Source organism: Taudactylus pleione, unplaced genomic scaffold, assembly GCF_031769625.1.
Source record: "Taudactylus pleione unplaced genomic scaffold, aTauple2 ptg000100l, whole genome shotgun sequence".
Classification (NCBI taxonomy): Eukaryota; Metazoa; Chordata; class Amphibia; order Anura; family Myobatrachidae; genus Taudactylus; species Taudactylus pleione.
Window position 1 is genome coordinate 30,841 of NW_028284502.1, and position 20,819 is coordinate 51,659.

Sequence of the window (20,819 nt, forward strand, 5' to 3'; positions counted from 1 at the left end):
ATTTATTTTTCTTTAAACGTAACCTATATTTGTGAACTACTACACCATCATGTTTAGCCATCACAAACGACAAAAAATCATAACATACACATCTGGCCAATGACATGACTTCTACTATAACAGTAATGTTAGATTTTCACTAAATGTGTTCTATGTATGTCTTTAATGAAAAGCATTGTTCATTGAAGTAGATTTCTCAATTGAACGAGTTTATTTTTGACATTTGAGTGTCAGCTTCACTTATGTAGCATTATTTGCAAAAATTCCATTTCCAAGCAAACAATTCCAAACCGACGAGGATGGGATTTGAAACCATGCAGAGCACAATGGATTAGCAGTCCATCGCCTTAACCACTTGGTCACCTCGTCTTTCTGGCACAAGTGAAGAAGGGTTTTCTGACACCACTTGTCATATTTTAAATCAATTCTTTATACATTGTTGGTTGTGTTCTCAGCAATATCACAGGCTTGTTAGCAAGTCTACTTTCAAGTGAGCCTTTGCTTAAAGAACATTTATTTTACTTTAAACGTAACCTATATTTGTGAGCTACTACACCATCATGTTGATTCATCACAAACGACAAATAATAATAACATACCAATCTGGCCAATGACATGACATCTGCTATAACAGTAATGATAGATTTTCACTAAATGTGTGCTATGTATGTCTTGAATGAAAAGTATTTTTCATTGAAGTATATTTCTTAATTGAACTAGTTTATTTTTGACATTTGAGTGTCAGCTTCACTTATGAAGCATTTTTTGCAAAAATTCCATTTCCAAGCAAACAATTCCAAACCGACGAGGATGGTATTTGAACCCATGCATGCAGAGCACAATGGATTGTGCTCTGCATGCATCAGTTCAAATCCCATCCTCGTCGGTTTGGAATTGTTTGCTTGGAAATGGAATTTTAGCAAATAATGCTTCATAAGTGAAGTGAAGTGAAGTCCATCGCCTTAACCACTCGGCCACCTCGTCTTTCTTGCACAAATAAAGAAGGGTTTTCTAACACCTCTTGTCATACTTTAAATCAATTCTTTACACATTGTTGGATGTGTTCTCAGCAATATCACAGGCTTGTTAGCAAGTCCACTTTCAAGTGAGCCTATGCTTAAAGAACATTTATTTTACTTTAAATGTAACCTAAATTTGTAAACTACTTCACCATCATGTTGATCCATCACAAATGACAAAAAATCATAACATACACATCTGGTCAATGACATGACTTCTACTATAAGAGTAATGGTAGATTTTCACGAAATGTGTGCTATGTATGTCTTTAATGAAAAGCATTGTTCATTGAAGTAGATTTCTTAATTGAACTAGTTTATTTTTGACATTTGAGTGTCAGCTTCACTTATGAAGGATTATTTGAAAAAATTGCATTTCCAAGCAAACAATTCCAAGCCGACGAGGATGGGATTTGAACCCATGCATGCAGAGCACAATCGATTGTGCTCTGCAAGCATGGGTTCAAATCCCATCCTCGTCGGTTTGGAATTGTTTGCTTGGATATGGAATTTTTGCAAATAATGCTTCATAAGTGAAGAGAAGTGAAGTGAAATCCATCGCCTTAACCATTCGGACACCTCGTCTTTCTGGCACAAATAAAGAAGGGTTTTCTGACACCTCTTGTCATACTTTAAATCAATTCTTTACACATTGTTGGTTGTGTTCTCAGCAATATCACAGGCTTGTTAGCAAGTCCACTTTCAAGTGAGCCTTTGCTTAAAGAACATTTATTTTACTTTAAATGTAACCTATATTTGTGAACTACTGCACCATCATGTTGATCCATCACAAATGACAAAAAAATCATAACATACACATCAGTCTAATGACATGACTTTTACTATAACAGTAATGGTAGATTTTCACTAAAAGTGTGCTATGTATGTCTTTAATGAAAAGCATTGTTCATTGAAGTAGATTTCTTAATTGAACTAGTTTATTTTTGACAATGGATTGAGCTCTGCAAGCATGGGTTCAAATCCCATCCTCGTCGGTTTGGAATTGCTTGCTTGGATATGGAATTTTTGCAAATAATGCTTCATAAATGAAGTGAAGTGAAGTCCATCGCCTTAACCACTCGGCCACGTCATCTTTCTGGCACAAATAATGAAGGGTTTTCTGACACCACTTGTCATATTTTAAATCAATTCTTTATACATTGTTGGTTGTGTTCTCAGCAATATCACAGGCTTGTTAGCAAGTCCACTTTCAAGTGAGCCTTTGCTTAAAGAACATTTATTTTACTTTAAACGTAATCTATATTTGTAAACTACTTCACCATCATGTTGATCCATCACAAATGACAAAAAATCATAACATACACACCAGGCCAATGACATGACTTCTACTATAAGAGTAATAGTAGATTTTCACTAAATGTGTGCTATGTATTTCTTGAATGAAAAGTATTGTTCATTGAAGTATATTTCTTAATTGAACTAGTTTATTTTTGACATTTGAGTGTCAGCTTCACTTAAGAAGTATTATTTGCAAAAATTCCATTTCCAAGCAAACAATTCCAAACCGATGAGGAAGGGATTTGAAACCATGCAAAGCACAATGGATTAGCAGTCCATCGCCTTAACCACTTGGTCACCTCGTCTTTCTGGCACAAGTGAAGAAGGGTTTTCTGACACCACTTGTCATATTTTAAATCAATTCTTTATACATTGTTGGTTGTGTTCTCAGCAATATCACAGGCTTGTTAGCAAGTCTACTTTCAAGTGAGCCTTTGCTTAAAGAACATTTATTTTACTTTAAATGTAACCTATATTTGTGAGCTACTACACCATCATGTTGATCCATCACAAACGACAAATAATAATAACATACCAATCTGGCCAATGACATGACATCTGCTATAACAGTAATGATAGATTTTCACTAAATGTGTGCTATGTATGTCTTGAATGAAAAGTATAGTTCATTGAAGTATATTTCTTATTTGAACTAGTTTATTTTTGACATTTGAGTGTCAGCTTCACTTAGGAAGCATTTTTTGCAAAAATTCCATTTCCAAGCAAACAATTCCAAACCGACGAGGATGGTATTTGAACCCATGCATGCAGAGCACAATGGATTGTGCTCTGCATGCATGGGTTCAAATCCCATCCTCGTCGGTTTGGAATTGTTTGCTTGGAAATGGAATTTTAGCAAATAATGCTTCATAAGTGAAGTGAAGTGAAGTGAAGTCCATCGCCTTAACCACTCGGCCACCTCGTCTTTCAGGCACAAATAAAGAAGGGTTTTCTGAAACCTCTTGTCATACTTTAAATCAATTCTTTACACATTGTTGGTTGTGTTCTCAGCAATATCACAGGCTTGTTAGCAAGTCCACTTTCAAGTGAGCCTTTGCTTAAAGAACATTTATTTTACTTTAAACGTAACCTATATTTGTGAACTACTACACCATCATGTTGATCCATCACAAATGACAAAAAAATCATAACATACACATCTGGCTAATGACATGACTTTTACTATAACAGTAATGGTAGATTTTCACTAAAAGTGTGCTATGTATGTCTTTAATGAAAAGCATTGTTCATTGAAGTAGATTTCTTAATTGAACTAGTTTATTTTTGACAATGGATTGAGCTCTGCAAGCATGGGTTCAAATCCCATCCTCGTCGGTTTGGAATTGCTTGCTTGGATATGGAATTTTTGCAAATAATGCTTCATAAATGAAGTGAAGTGAAGTCCATCGCCTTAACCACTCGGCCACGTCATCTTTCTGGCACAAATAATGAAGGGTTTTCTGACACCACTTGTCATATTTTAAATCAATTCTTTATACATTGTTGGTTGTGTTCTCAGCAATATCACAGGCTTGTTAGCAAGTCCAGTTTCAAGTGAGCCTTTGCTTAAAGAAAATTTATTTTACTTTAAATGTAACCTATATTTGTAAACTACTTCACCATCATGTTGATCCATCACAAATGACAAAAAATCATAACATACACATCTTGCCAATGACATGACTTCTACTATAAGAGTAACGGTAGATTTTCACTAAATGTGTGCTATGTATGTCTTTAATGAAAAGCATTGTTCATTGAAGTAGATTTCTTAATTGAACTAGTTTATTTTTGACATTTGAGTGTCAGGTTCACTCATGAAGCATTATTTGCAAATATTCAATTTCCAAGCAAACAATTCCAAACCGATGAGGATGTGATTTGAACCCATGCGTGCAGAGCACAATGGAATGTGCTCTGCACGCATGGGTTCAAATCCCATCCTCGTTGGTTTGGAATTGTTTGCTTGGATATGGAATTTTTGCAAATAATGCTTCATAAGTGAAGTGAAGTGAAATCCATCGCCTTAACCACTCGGCCACCTCGTCTTTCTGGCACAAGTAGAGAAGGGTTTTCTGACACCACTTGTCATATTTTAAATCAATTCTTTATACATTGTTGGTTTTGTTCTCAGCAATATCACAGGCTTGTTAGCAAGTCCACATTCAAGTGAGCCTTTGCTTAAAGAACATTTATTTTACTTTAAACGTAACCTATATTTGTGAACTATTACACCATCATGTTGATCCATCACAAACGACAAAAAATCATAACATACACATCTGGCCAATGACATGACTTCTACTGTAACAGTAATGTTAGATTTTCACTAAATGTGTTCTATGTATGTCTTTAATGAAAAGTATTGTTCATTGAAGTAGATTTCTAAATTGAACTAGTTTATTTTTGACATTTGAGTGTCAGCTTCACTTATGAGGCATTATTTGCAAAAATTCCTTTTCCAAGCAAACAATTCCGCACCGACAATTGAACCCATTTGTGCAGAGCACAATGGATTAGCTGTCCATCGCCTTAACCACTCGGCCACCTCGTCTTTCTGGCACAAGTAGAGAAGGGTTTTCTGACACCACTTGTCAAATTTTAAATCAATTCTTTATACATTGTTGGTTGTGTTCTCAGCAATATCACAGGCTTGTTAGCAAGTCCACTTTCAAGTGAGCCTTTGCTTAAAGAACATTTATTTTTCTTTAAACGTAACCTATATTTGTGAACTACTACACCATCATGTTTAGCCATCACAAACGACAAAAAATCATAACATACACATCTGGCCAATGACATGACTTCTACTATAACAGTAATGTTAGGTTTTCACTAAATGTGTTCTATGTATGTCTTTAATGAAAAGCATTGTTCATTGAAGTAGATTTCTCAATTGAACGAGTTTATTTTTGACATTTGAGTGTCAGCTTCACTTATGTAGCATTATTTGCAAAAATTCCATTTCCAAGCAAACAATTCCAAACGACGAGGATGGGATTTGAAACCATGCAGAGCACAATGGATTAGCAGTCCATCGCCTTAACCACTTGGTCACCTCGTCTTTCTGGCACAAGTGAAGAAGGGTTTTCTGACACCACTTGTCATATTTTAAATCAATTCTTTATACATTGTTGGTTGTGTTCTCAGCAATATCACAGGCTTGTTAGCAAGTCTACTTTCAAGTGAGCCTTTGCTTAAAGAACATTTATTTTACTTTAAACGTAACCTATATTTGTGAGCTACTACATAATCATGTTGATCCATCACAAACGACAAATAATAATAACATACCAATCTGGCCAATGACATGACATCTGCTATAACAGTAATGATAGATTTTCACTAAATGTGTGCTATGTATGTCTTGAATGAAAAGTATTGTTCATTGAAGTATATTTCTTAATTGAACTAGTTTATTTTTGACATTTGAGTGTCAGCTTCACTTATGAAGCATTTTTTGCAAAAATTCCATTTACAAGCAAAAAATTCCAAACCGACGAGGATGGTATTTGAACCCATGCATGCAGAGCACAATGGATTGTGCTCTGCATGCATCAGTTCAAATCCCATCCTCGTCGGTTTGGAATTGTTTGCTTGGAAATGGAATTTTAGCAAATAATGCTTCATAAGTGAAGTGAAGTGAAGTCCATCGCCTTAACCACTCGGCCACCTCGTCTTTCTTGCACAAATAAAGAAGGGTTTTCTAACACCTCTTGTCATACTTTAAATCAATTCTTTACACATTGTTGGATGTGTTCTCAGCAATATCACAGGCTTGTTAGCAAGTCCACTTTCAAGTGAGCCTATGCTTAAAGAACATTTATTTTACTTTAAATGTAACCTAAATTTGTAAACTACTTCACCATCATGTTGATCCATCACAAATGACAAAAAATCATAACATACACATCTGGTCAATGACATGACTTCTACTATAAGAGTAATGGTAGATTTTCACGAAATGTGTGCTATGTATGTCTTTAATGAAAAGCATTGTTCATTGAAGTAGATTTCTTAATTGAACTAGTTTATTTTTGACATTTGAGTGTCAGCTTCACTTATGAAGGATTATTTGAAAAAATTGCATTTCCAAGCAAACAATTCCAAGCCGACGAGGATGGGATTTGAACCCATGCATGCAGAGCACAATCGATTGTGCTCTGCACGCATGGGTTCAAATCCCATCCTCGTCGGTTTGGAATTGTTTGCTTGGATATGGAATTTTTGCAAATAATGCTTCATAAGTGAAGAGAAGTGAAGTGAAATCCATCGCCTTAACCATTCGGACACCTCGTCTTTCTGGCACAAATAAAGAAGGGTTTTCTGACACCTCTTGTCATACTTTAAATCAATTCTTTACACATTGTTGGTTGTGTTCTCAGCAATATCACAGGCTTGTTAGCAAGTCCACTTTCAAGTGAGCCTTTGCTTAAAGAACATTTATTTTACTTTAAATGTAACCTATATTTGTGAACTACTACACCATCATGTTGATCCATCACAAATGACAAAAAAATCATAACATACACATCTGGCTAATGACATGACTTTTACTATAACAGTAATGGTAGATTTTCACTAAAAGTGTGCTATGTATGTCTTTAATGAAAAGCATTGTTCATTGAAGTAGATTTCTCAATTGAACTAGTTTATTTTTGACATTTGAGTGTCAGCTTCACTTATGTAGCATTATTTGCAAAAATTCCATTTCCAAGCAAACAATTCTAAACCGACGAGGATGGGATTTGAAACCATGCAAAGCACAATGGATTAGCAGTCCATCGCCTTAACCACTCGGCCACCTCGTCTTTCTGGCACAAATAAAGAAGGGTTTTCTAACACCTCTTGTTATACTTTAAATCAATTCTTTATACATTGTTGGTTGTGTTCTCATCAATATCACAGGCTTGTTAGCAAGTCCACTTTCAAGTGAGCCTTTGCTTAAAGAACATTTATTTTACTTTAAATGTTACCTATATTTGTGAACTACTACACCATCATGTTGATCCATCACAAATGACAAAAAATCATAACATACACATCTGGCCAATGACATGACTTCTACTATAACAGTACTAGTAGATTTTCACTAAATGTGTGCTTTGAATGTCTTTAACGAAAAGCATTGTTCATTGAAGTAGATTTCTTAATTGAACTAGTTTATTTTTCACATTTGAGTGTCAGCTTCACATATGAAGCATTATTTGCAAAAATTCCATTTCCAAGCAAACAATTCCAAACTGACGAGGATGGGATATGAACCCATGCGTGCAGAGCACAATGGATTGTGCTCAGCATGCATGGGTTCAAATCCCATCCTCGTCGGTTTGGAATTGTTTGCTTAAAAATGGAATTTTTGCAAATAATGCTTCATAAATGAAGTGAAGTGAAGTCCATCGCCTTAACCACTCGGCCACCTCATCTTTCTGGCACAAATAAAGAAGGGTTTTCTGACACCACTTGTCATATTTTAAATCAATTCTTTATACACTGTTGGTTGTGTTCTCAGCAATATCACAGGCTTGTTAGCAAGTCCACTTTCAAGTGAGCCTTTGCTTAAAGAACATTTATTTTACTTTAAACGTTACCTATATTTGTGAGCTACTACACCATCATGTTGATCCTTCACAAATGACAAATATTAATAACATACAAATCTGGCCAATGACATGACGTCTACTATAACAGTAATGGTAGATTTTCACTAAATGTGTGCTATGTATGTGTTTAATGAAAAGCATTGTTCATTGAAGTAGATTTCTTAATTGAACAAGTTTATTTTTGACATTTGAGTGTCAGCTTCACTTATGAAGCATTATTTGCAAAAATTTAATTTCCAAGCAAACATTTCCAAACCAACGAGGATGGGATTTGAACTCATGCGTGCAGAGCACAGTGGATTAGCAGTCCATCGCCTTAACCACTCGGCCACCTCGTCTTTTTTGCACAAATCAAGAAGGGTTTTCTGACACCTCTTGTCATACTTTAAATCAATTCTTTACACATTGTTGGTTGTGTTCTCAGCAATATCACAGGCTTGTTAGCAAGTCCACTTTCAAGTGAGCCTTTGCTTAAAGAACATTTATTTTGCTTTAAACGTAACCTATATTTGTGAACTACTACACCATCATGTTGATCCATCACAAATGACAAAAAAATCATAACATACACATCTGGCCAATGACATGACTTATACTATAACAGTAATGGTAGATTTTCACTAAAAGTGGGCTATGTATGTCTTTAATGAAAAGCATTGTTCATTGAAGTAGATTTCTTAATTGAACTAGTTTATTTTTGACAATGGATTGTGCTCTGCATGCATGGGTTCAAATCTCATCCTCATCGGTTTGGAATTGCTTGCTTGGATATGGAATTTTTGCAAATAATGCTTCATAAGTGAAGTGAATTGAAGTCCATCGCCTTAACCTCTCGGCCACCTCATCTTTCTGGCACAAATAAAGAAGGGTTTTCTGACACCATTTGTCATATTTTAAATCAATTCTTTATACATTGTTGGTTGTGTTCTCAGCAATATCACAGGCTTGTTAGCAAGTCCACTTTCAAGTGAGCCTTTGCTTAAAGAACATTTATTTTACTTTAAACGTAACCTATATTTGTGAACTACTACACCATCATGTTGATCCATCACAAACGACAAAAAATCATAACATACACATCTAGCCAATGTCATGACTTCTACTATAACAGTAATGGTAGATTTTCACTAAATGTGTTCTATGTATGTCTTTAATGAAAAGCATTGTTCATTGAAGTAGATTTTTTAATTGAATTAGTTTATTTTTGACATTTGAGTGTCAGCTTCACTTATGAAGCATTATTTGCAAAAATTCCATTTCCAAGCAAACAATTCCAAACCAACAAGGTTGGGATTTGAACCCATGCATGCAGAGCACAATGGATTAGTAGTCCATCGCCTTAACCACTCGGCCACCTCATCTTTCTGACACAAATAAAGAAGGGTTTTCTGACACCACTTGTCATATTTTAAATCAATTCTTTATACATTGTTGGTTGTGTTCTCATAAATATCACAGGCTTGTTAGCAAGTTCACTTTCAAGTGAGCCTTTGCTTAAAGAACATTTATTTTACTTTAAACGTAACCTATATTTGTGAACTACTACACCATCATGTTTGATCCATCACAAATGACAAAAAATCATAATATACACATCTGGCCAATGACATGACTTCTACTATAAGAGTAACGGTAGATTTTCACTAAATGTGTGCTATGTATGTCTTTAATGAAAAGCATTGTTCATTGAAGTAGATTTCTTAATTGAACTAGTTTATTTTTGACATTTGAGTGTCAGCTTCACTTATGAAGCATTATTTGCAAATATTCAATTTCCAAGCATGCAGAGCACAATGGATTGTGCTCTGCATGCATCAGTTCAAATCCCATCCTCGTCGGTTTGGAATTGTTTGCTTGGAAATGGAATTTTAGCAAATAATGCTTCATAAGTGAAGTGAAGTGAAGTCCATCGCCTTAACCACTCGGCCACCTCGTCTTTCTTGCACAAATAAAGAAGGGTTTTCTAACACCTCTTATCATACTTTAAATCAATTCTTTACACATTGTTGGATGTGTTCTCAGCAATATCACAGGCTTGTTAGCAAGTCCACTTTCAAGTGAGCCTATGCTTAAAGAACATTTATTTTACTTTAAATGTAACCTAAATTTGTAAACTACTTCACCATCATGTTGATCCATCACAAATGACAAAAAATCATAACATACACATCTGGTCAATGACATGACTTCTACTATAAGAGTAATGGTAGATTTTCACGAAATGTGTGCTATGTATGTCTTTAATGAAAAGCATTGTTCATTGAAGTAGATTTCTTAATTGAACTAGTTTATTTTTGACATTTGAGTGTCAGCTTCACTTATGAAGGATTATTTGAAAAAATTGCATTTCCAAGCAAACAATTCCAAGCCGACGAGGATGGGATTTGAACCCATGCATGCAGAGCACAATCGATTGTGCTCTGCACGCATGGGTTCAAATCCCATCCTCGTCGGTTTGGAATTGTTTGCTTGGATATGGAATTTTTGCAAATAATGCTTCATAAGTGAAGAGAAGTGAAGTGAAATCCATCGCCTTAACCATTCGGACACCTCGTCTTTCTGGCACAAATAAAGAAGGGTTTTCTGACACCTCTTGTCATACTTTAAATCAATTCTTTACACATTGTTGGTTGTGTTCTCAGCAATATCACAGGCTTGTTAGCAAGTCCACTTTCAAGTGAGCCTTTGCTTAAAGAACATTTATTTTACTTTAAATGTAACCTATATTTGTGAACTACTACACCATCATGTTGATCCATCACAAATGACAAAAAAATCATAACATACACATCTGGCTAATGACATGACTTTTACTATAACAGTAATGGTAGATTTTCACTAAAAGTGTGCTATGTATGTCTTTAATGAAAAGCATTGTTCATTGAAGTAGATTTCTCAATTGAACTAGTTTATTTTTGACATTTGAGTGTCAGCTTCACTTATGTAGCATTATTTGCAAAAATTCCATTTCCAAGCAAACAATTCTAAACCGACGAGGATGGGATTTGAAACCATGCAAAGCACAATGGATTAGCAGTCCATCGCCTTAACCACTCGGCCACCTCGTCTTTCTGGCACAAATAAAGAAGGGTTTTCTAACACCTCTTGTTATACTTTAAATCAATTCTTTATACATTGTTGGTTGTGTTCTCATCAATATCACAGGCTTGTTAGCAAGTCCACTTTCAAGTGAGCCTTTGCTTAAAGAACATTTATTTTACTTTAAATGTTACCTATATTTGTGAACTACTACACCATCATGTTGATCCATCACAAATGACAAAAAATCATAACATACACATCTGGCCAATGACATGACTTCTACTATAACAGTACTAGTAGATTTTCACTAAATGTGTGCTTTGAATGTCTTTAACGAAAAGCATTGTTCATTGAAGTAGATTTCTTAATTGAACTAGTTTATTTTTCACATTTGAGTGTCAGCTTCACATATGAAGCATTATTTGCAAAAATTCCATTTCCAAGCAAACAATTCCAAACTGACGAGGATGGGATATGAACCCATGCGTGCAGAGCACAATGGATTGTGCTCAGCATGCATGGGTTCAAATCCCATCCTCGTCGGTTTGGAATTGTTTGCTTAAAAATGGAATTTTTGCAAATAATGCTTCATAAATGAAGTGAAGTGAAGTCCATCGCCTTAACCACTCGGCCACCTCATCTTTCTGGCACAAATAAAGAAGGGTTTTCTGACACCACTTGTCATATTTTAAATCAATTCTTTATACACTGTTGGTTGTGTTCTCAGCAATATCACAGGCTTGTTAGCAAGTCCACTTTCAAGTGAGCCTTTGCTTAAAGAACATTTATTTTACTTTAAACGTTACCTATATTTGTGAGCTACTACACCATCATGTTGATCCTTCACAAATGACAAATATTAATAACATACAAATCTGGCCAATGACATGACGTCTACTATAACAGTAATGGTAGATTTTCACTAAATGTGTGCTATGTATGTGTTTAATGAAAAGCATTGTTCATTGAAGTAGATTTCTTAATTGAACAAGTTTATTTTTGACATTTGAGTGTCAGCTTCACTTATGAAGCATTATTTGCAAAAATTTAATTTCCAAGCAAACATTTCCAAACCAACGAGGATGGGATTTGAACTCATGCGTGCAGAGCACAATGGATTAGCAGTCCATCGCCTTAACCACTCGGCCACCTCGTCTTTTTTGCACAAATCAAGAAGGGTTTTCTGACACCTCTTGTCATACTTTAAATCAATTCTTTACACATTGTTGGTTGTGTTCTCAGCAATATCACAGGCTTGTTAGCAAGTCCACTTTCAAGTGAGCCTTTGCTTAAAGAACATTTATTTTGCTTTAAACGTAACCTATATTTGTGAACTACTACACCATCATGTTGATCCATCACAAATGACAAAAAAATCATAACATACACATCTGGCCAATGACATGACTTATACTATAACAGTAATGGTAGATTTTCACTAAAAGTGGGCTATGTATGTCTTTAATGAAAAGCATTGTTCATTGAAGTAGATTTCTTAATTGAACTAGTTTATTTTTGACAATGGATTGTGCTCTGCATGCATGGGTTCAAATCTCATCCTCATCGGTTTGGAATTGCTTGCTTGGATATGGAATTTTTGCAAATAATGCTTCATAAGTGAAGTGAATTGAAGTCCATCGCCTTAACCTCTCGGCCACCTCATCTTTCTGGCACAAATAAAGAAGGGTTTTCTGACACCATTTGTCATATTTTAAATCAATTCTTTATACATTGTTGGTTGTGTTCTCAGCAATATCACAGGCTTGTTAGCAAGTCCACTTTCAAGTGAGCCTTTGCTTAAAGAACATTTATTTTACTTTAAACGTAACCTATATTTGTGAACTACTACACCATCATGTTGATCCATCACAAACGACAAAAAATCATAACATACACATCTAGCCAATGTCATGACTTCTACTATAACAGTAATGGTAGATTTTCACTAAATGTGTTCTATGTATGTCTTTAATGAAAAGCATTGTTCATTGAAGTAGATTTTTTAATTGAATTAGTTTATTTTTGACATTTGAGTGTCAGCTTCACTTATGAAGCATAATTTGCAAAAATTCCATTTCCAAGCAAACAATTCCAAACCAACAAGGTTGGGATTTGAACCCATGCATGCAGAGCACAATGGATTAGTAGTCCATCGCCTTAACCACTCGGCCACCTCATCTTTCTGACACAAATAAAGAAGGGTTTTCTGACACCACTTGTCATATTTTAAATCAATTCTTTATACATTGTTGGTTGTGTTCTCATAAATATCACAGGCTTGTTAGCAAGTTCACTTTCAAGTGAGCCTTTGCTTAAAGAACATTTATTTTACTTTAAACGTAACCTATATTTGTGAACTACTACACCATCATGTTTGATCCATCACAAATGACAAAAAATCATAATATACACATCTGGCCAATGACATGACTTCTACTATAACAGTAATGGTAGATTTTCACTAAATGTGTGCTATGTATGTGTTTAATGAAAAGCATTGTTCATTGAAGTAGATTTCTTAATTGAACGAGTTTATTTTTGACATTTGAGTGTCAACTTCACTTATGTAGAATTATTTGCAAAAATTCCATTTTCAAGCAAACAATTCCAAACCGACGAGGATGGGATTTGAACCCATGCGTGCAGAGCACAATGGATTAGCAGTCCACTGCCTTATCCACTCGGCCACCTCGTCTTTCTGGCACAAATAGAGAAGGGTTTTCTGACACCACTTGTCATATTTTAAATCAAATCTTTATACATTGTTGGTTGTGTTCTCAGCAATATCACTGGCTTGTTAGCAAGTCCACTTTCAAGTGAGCCTTTGCTTAAAGAACATTTATTTTACTTAAAATGTAACCTATATTTGTAAACTACTTCACCATCATGTTGATCCATCACAAATGATAAAAAATCAAAACATACACATCTGGCCAATGACATTACTTCTACTATAAGAGTAATGGTAGATTTTCACTAAATGTGTGCTATGTATGTCTTTAATGAAAAGCATTGTTCATTGAAGTAGATTTCTTAATTGAACTAGTTTATTTTTGACATTTGAGTGTCAGCTTCACTTATGAAGCATTATTTGCAAAAATTCCATTTCCAAGCAAACAAATCCAAACCGATGAAGATGGGATTTGAACACAAGTGTGCAAAGCACAATGGATTAACAGTCCATCGCCTTAACCACTCGGCCACCTCGTCTTTCTGGCACAAATAATGAAGGGTTTTCTGACACCACTTGTCATATTTTAAATCAATTATTTATACATTGTTGGTTCTGTTCTCAGCAATATCACAGGCTTGTTAGCAAGTCCACTTTCAAGTGAGCCTTTGCTTAAAGAACATTTATTTTACTTTAAACGTAACCTATATTTGTGAACTACTACACCATCATGTTTAGCCATCACAAACGACAAAAAATCATAACATACACATCTGGCCAATGACATGACTTCTACTATAACAGTAATGTTAGATTTTCACTAAATGTGTTCTATGTATGTCTTTAATGAAAAGCATTGTTCATTGAAGTAGATTTCTCAATTGAACGAGTTTATTTTTGACATTTGAGTGTCAGCTTCACTTATGTAGCATTATTTGCAAAAATTCCATTTCCAAGCAAACAATTCTAAACCGACGAGGATGGGATTTGAAACCATCCAAAGCACAATGGATTAGCAGTCCATCGCCTTAACCACTTGGTCACTTCGTCTTTCTGGCACAAGTGAAGAATGGTTTTCTGACACCACTTGTCATATTTTAAATCAATTCTTTATACATTGTTGTTTGTGTTCTCAGCAATATCACAGGCTTGTTAGCAAGTCTACTTTCAAGTGAGCCTTTGCTTAAAGAACATTTATTTTACTTTAAACGTAACCTATATTTGTGAGCTACTACACCATCATGTTGATCCATCACAAACGAAAAATAATAATAACATACCAATCTGGCCAATGACATGACATCTGCTATAACAGTAATGATAGATTTTCACTAAATGTGTGCTATGTATGTCTTGAATGAAAAGTATTGTTCAATGAAGTATATTTCTTATTTGAACTAGTTTATTTTTGACATTTGAGTGTCAGCTTCACTTATGAAGGATTATTTGAAAAAATTGCATTTCCAAGCAAACAATTCCAAACCGACTAGGATGGGATTTGAACCCATGCGTGCAGAGCACAATCGATTGTGCTCTGCACGCATGGGTTCAAATCCCATCCTCGTCGGTTTGGAATTGTTTGCTTGGATATGGAATTTTTGCAAATAATGCTTCATAAGTGAAGAGAAGTGAAGAGAAATCCATCGCCTTAACCATTCGGACACCTCGTCTTTCTGGCACAAATAAAGAAGGGTTTTCTGACACCACTTGTCTTGTTTTAAATCAATTCTTTATACATTGTTGGTTGTGTTCTCAGCCATATCACAGGCTTGTTAGCAAGTCTACTTTCAAGTGAGCCTTTGCTTAAAGAACATTTATTTTACTTTAAACGTAACCTATATTTGTGAGCTACTACACCATCATGTTGATCCATCACAAACGACAAATAATAATAACATACCAATCTGGCCAATGACATGTCGTCTACTATAACAGTAATGGTAGATTTTCACTAAATGTGTGCTATGTATGTCTTTAATGAAAAGTATTGTTCATTGAAGTAGATTTCTTAATTGAACTAGTTTATTTTTGACATTTGAGTGTCAGCTTCACTTATGTAGCATTATTTGCAAAAATTCCATTTCCAAGCAAACAATTCTAAACCGACGAGGATGGGATTTGAAACCATGCAAAGCACAATGGATTAGCAGTCCATCGCCTTAACCACTCGGCCACCTCGTCTTTCTGGCACAAATAAAGAAGGGTTTTCTAACACCTCTTGTCATACTTTAAATCAATTCTTTATACATTGTTGGTTGTGTTCTCATCAATATCACAGGCTTGTTAGCAAGTCCACTTTCAAGTGAGCCTTTGCTTAAAGAACATTTATTTTACTTTAAATGTTACCTATATTTGTGAACTACTACACCATCATGTTGATCCATCACAAATGACAAAAAATCATAACATACACATCTGGCCAATGACATGACTTCTACTATAACAGTACTAGTAGATTTTCACTAAATGTGTGCTTTGAATGTCTTTAACGAAAAGCATTGTTCATTGAAGTAGATTTCTTAATTGAACTAGTTTATTTTTCACATTTGAGTGTCAGCTTCACATATGAAGCATTATTTGCAAAAATTCCATTTCCAAGCAAACAATTCCAAACCGACGAGGATGGGATATGAACCCATGCGTGCAGAGCACAATGGATTGTGCTCAGCATGCATGGGTTCAAATCCCATCCTCGTCGGTTTGGAATTGTTTGCTTAAAAATGGAATTTTTGCAAATAATGCTTCATAAATGAAGTGAAGTGAAGTCCATCGCCTTAACCACTCGGCCACCTCATCTTTCTGGCACAAATAAAGAAGGGTTTTCTGACACCACTTGTCATATTTTAAATCAATTCTTTATACACTGTTGGTTGTGTTCTCAGCAATATCACAGGCTTGTTAGCAAGTCCACTTTCAAGTGAGCCTTTGCTTAAAGAACATTTATTTTACTTTAAACGTTACCTATATTTGTGAGCTACTACACCATCATGTTGATCCTTCACAAACGACAAATATTCATAACATACAAATCTGGCCAATGACATGACGTCTACTATAACAGTAATGGTAGATTTTCACTAAATGTGTGCTATGTATGTGTTTAATGAAAAGCATTGTTCATTGAAGTAGATTTCTTAATTGAACAAGTTTATTTTTGACATTTGAGTGTCAGCTTCACTTATGAAGCATTATTTGCAAAAATTTAATTTCCAAGCAAACATTTCCAAACCGACGAGGATGGGATTTGAACTCATGCGTGCAGAGCACAATGGATTAGCAGTCCATCGCCTTAACCACTCGGCCACCTAGTCTTTTTAGCACAAATCAAGAAGGGTTTTCTGACACCTCTTGTCATACTTTAAATCAATTCTTTACACATTGTTGGTTGTGTTCTCAGCAATATCACAGGCTTGTTAGCAAGTCCACTTTCAAGTGAGCCTTTGCTTAAAGAACATTTATTTTGCTTTAAACGTAACCTATATTTGTGAACTACTACACCATCATGTTGATCCATCACAACTGACAAAAAAATCATAACATACACATCTGGCCAATGACATGACTTATACTATAACAGTAATGGTAGATTTTCACTAAAAGTGGGCTATGTATGTCTTTAATGAAAAGCATTGTTCATTGAAGTAGATTTCTTAATTGAACTAGTTTATTTTTGACAATGGATTGTGCTCTGCATGCATGGGTTCAAATCTCATCCTCATCGGTTTGGAATTGCTTGCTTGGATATGGAATTTTTGCAAATAATGCTTCATAAGTGAAGTGAATTGAAGTCCATCGCCTTAACCTCTCGGCCACCTCATCTTTCTGGCACAAATAAAGAAGGGTTTTCTGACACCATTTGTCATATTTTAAATCAATTCTTTATACATTGTTGGTTGTGTTCTCAGCAATATCACAGGCTTGTTAGCAAGTCCACTTTCAAGTGAGCCTTTGCTTAAAGAACATTTATTTTACTTTAAACGTAACCTATATTTGTGAACTACTACACCATCATGTTGATCCATCACAAACGACAAAAAATCATAACATACACATCTAGCCAATGTCATGACTTCTACTATAACAGTAATGGTAGATTTTCACTAAATGTGTTCTATGTATGTCTTTAATGAAAAGCATTGTTCATTGAAGTAGATTTTTTAATTGAATTAGTTTATTTTTGACATTTGAGTGTCAGCTTCACTTATGAAGCATTATTTACAAAAATTCCATTTCCAAGCAAACAATTCCAAACCAACAAGGTTGGGATTTGAACCCATGCATGCAGAGCACAATGGATTAGTAGTCCATCGCCTTAACCACTCGGCCACCTCATCTTTCTGACACAAATAAAGAAGGGTTTTCTGACACCACTTGTCATATTTTAAATTAAATCTTTATACATTGTTGGTTGTGTTCTCAGCAATATCACAGGCTTGTTAGCAAGTCCAGTTTCAAGTGAGCCTTTGCTTAAAGAACATTTATTTTACTTTAAATGTAGCCTATTTTTGTAAACTACTTCACCATCATGTTGATCCATCACAAATGACAAAAAATCATAACATACCAATATGGCCAATGACATGACGTCTACTATAACAGTAATGGTAGATTTTCACTAAATGTGTGCTATGTATGTCTTTAATGAAATGCATTGTTCATTGAAGAAGATTTCTTAATTGAATTAGTTTATTTTTGACATTTGAGTGTCAGCTTCACTTATGAAGCATTATTTGCAAAAATTTAATTTCCAAGCAAACAATTCCAAACCGACGAGGATGGGATTTGAACCCATGCGTGCAGAGCACAATAGATTTGCAGTCCATCACCTTAACCACTCGGCCACCTCGTCTTTTTTGCACAAATCTAGAAGGGTTTTCTGACACCTCTTGTCATACTTTAAATCAATTCTTTACACATTGTTGGTTGTGTTCTCAGCAATATCACAGGATTGTTAGCAAGTCCACTTTCAAGAGAGCCTTTGCTTAAAGAACATTTATTTTGCTTTAAACGTAACCTATATTTGTGAACTACTACACCATCATGTTGATCCATCACAAATGACAAAAAAATCATAACATACACATCTGGCCAATGACATGACTTCTACTATAACAGTAATGGTAGATTTTCACTAAAAGTGGGCTATGTATGTCTTTAATGAAAAGCATTGTTCATTGAAGTAGATTTCTTAATTGAACTAGTTTATTTTTGACAATGGATTGTGCTCTGCATGCATAGGTTCAAATCCCATCCTCATCGGTTTGGAATTGCTTGCTTGGATATGGAATTTTTGCAAATAATGCTTCATAAGTGAAGTGAATTGAAGTCCATCGCCTTAACCATTCGGCCACCTCATCTTTCTGGCACAAATAAAGAAGGGTTTTCAGACACCACTTGTCATATTTTAAATCAATTCTTTATACATTGTTGGTTGTGTTCTCTGCAATATCAAAGGCTTGTTAGCAAGTCCACTTTCAAGTGAGCCTTTGCTTAAAGAACATTTATTTTACTTTAAACGTAACCTATATTTGTGAACTACTGCACTATCATGTTGATCCATCACAAACGACAAAAAATCATAACATACACATCTAGCCAATGACATGACTTCTACTATAACAGTAATGGTAGATTTTCACTAAATGTGTTCTATGTATGTCTTTAATGAAAAGCATTGTTCATTGAAGTAGATTTCTTAATTGAATTAGTTTATTTTTGACATTTGAGTGTCAGCTTCACTTATGAAGCATTATTTGCAAAAATTCCATTTCCAAGCAAACGAGGATGGGATTTGAACCCATGCACGCAGAGCACAATGGATTAGTAGTCCATCGCCTTAACCACTCGGCCACCTCTTCTTTCTGACACAAATAAAATATGAGATATGGTAAGAACTTACCCTTGTTATCTCTATTTCTACGAAGTCCATAGGATTCCACAGGATACCTTGGGGTATAGGTGTGACGTCAGTCGCAGGGCACCAAAGAGTTAAGCTTTCAGCCTCCCAGGATGCACTAGGTCCCCCTCCTATACCCCGCCCCCGGGCCAAGGCACCTCAGTTAGTTACCAAGCCATAGGCCGGAGGAGGAGAAGGAAGAGAGAGAACAAAGATCTGGACACATACAAGAATCACATTCTCACCAGAGGGAGACGGAAAACCGGTGACCAGAGCAAAGCCCATCTGCAGCACAGGTGCGACAGGGCGGGAGTCCTGTGGAACCCTATGGACTTCGTAGAAATAGAGATAACAAGGGTAAGTTCTTACCATATCTCATATTTTCTACTTCAGGGTCCATAGGGTATCCACAGGATACCTTGGGGATGTCCCAAAGCAGTATCCTTTAAGGGTGGGGACGCTCCTGTGCAGAAAGGAGAATCCGCTGCCCGAAGGAAGCATCCTGAGAGGCGAAGGTGTCAAACCTGTAATACCTCACGAAGGTATGGACAGAAGACCACGTAGCAGCCTTGCAGATCTGAACTGCCGAGGCACCACATCGAGCTGCCCACGAAGGACCCACAGACCTAGTGGAATGAGCCTTCAGAGAAGGAGGGACCGGTAGGCCTTCATGAAGATAAGCTTCAGAAATAGCCATACGGATCCAGGCTGCCAAAGTTTGCTTTGAAGCAGGCCAACCCTTTTTACGGAAGCCATAGAGGACAAACAAAGCGTCCGACTTCCTAAACGAAGAAGTGTGGTCAACATAAGTCCTTAAGGCCCGCACAACATCCAAAGAGGCCTCACCCACGGAAAGACCCGGTGAGTTAAAGGCCGGAACAACTATTTCCTCGTTAACATGAAACTGGGAAACAACTTTGGGAAGAAACTCGGGCCGAGTGCGGAGCACTGCCCTGTTCCCATAAAAAACCAAGAAAGGGGGTCTACAAGAAAGAGCCCCTAACTCAGAAACACGTCTGGCCGAAGCAATGGCCAGAAGGAAAACAGTCTTAGCTGTTAGCCATTTAAGATCCACTGAGCCCAGTGGTTCAAACGGCGGTCCTTGGAGAGCCCTCAGGACCACAGCCAAATCCCAAGGTGCCACAGGTGGAACAAAGGGCGGCTGAATGCGGAGAACACCCTGCATAAAGGTGCGCACATCCGGGATTGTAGCAATCCTACGGTGAAACCAGACAGATAGGGCCGAAACCTGTACCTTCAAAGAAGCAAGGCGAAGCCCATGATCTAGT

The 20,819-nt window shown here is 36.0% G+C and overlaps 6 non-coding genes across 6 annotated transcripts; all 6 read right to left on the reverse strand.

Annotated features, from left to right (window-relative positions):
- Positions 1-9,200: 9,200 nt before the first annotated feature.
- TRNAS-ACU (transfer RNA serine (anticodon ACU)) lies at positions 9,201-9,282 on the reverse strand. Its single transcript has one exon. It is a non-coding gene; the product is annotated as a tRNA-Ser (tRNA).
- A 3,778-nt stretch (positions 9,283-13,060) lies between these two features.
- On the reverse strand, positions 13,061-13,142 carry TRNAS-ACU (transfer RNA serine (anticodon ACU)). Its single transcript has one exon. It is a non-coding gene; the product is annotated as a tRNA-Ser (tRNA).
- A 434-nt stretch (positions 13,143-13,576) lies between these two features.
- Positions 13,577-13,658, reverse strand: TRNAS-GCU (transfer RNA serine (anticodon GCU)). Its single transcript has one exon. It is a non-coding gene; the product is annotated as a tRNA-Ser (tRNA).
- Positions 13,659-17,886: 4,228 nt separating this feature from the next.
- Positions 17,887-17,968, reverse strand: TRNAS-ACU (transfer RNA serine (anticodon ACU)). Its single transcript has one exon. It is a non-coding gene; the product is annotated as a tRNA-Ser (tRNA).
- A 433-nt stretch (positions 17,969-18,401) lies between these two features.
- Positions 18,402-18,483, reverse strand: TRNAC-GCA (transfer RNA cysteine (anticodon GCA)). The gene has a single exon. It is a non-coding gene; the product is annotated as a tRNA-Cys (tRNA).
- A 927-nt stretch (positions 18,484-19,410) lies between these two features.
- On the reverse strand, positions 19,411-19,492 carry TRNAS-ACU (transfer RNA serine (anticodon ACU)). Its single transcript has one exon. It is a non-coding gene; the product is annotated as a tRNA-Ser (tRNA).
- Positions 19,493-20,819: the final 1,327 nt, after the last annotated feature.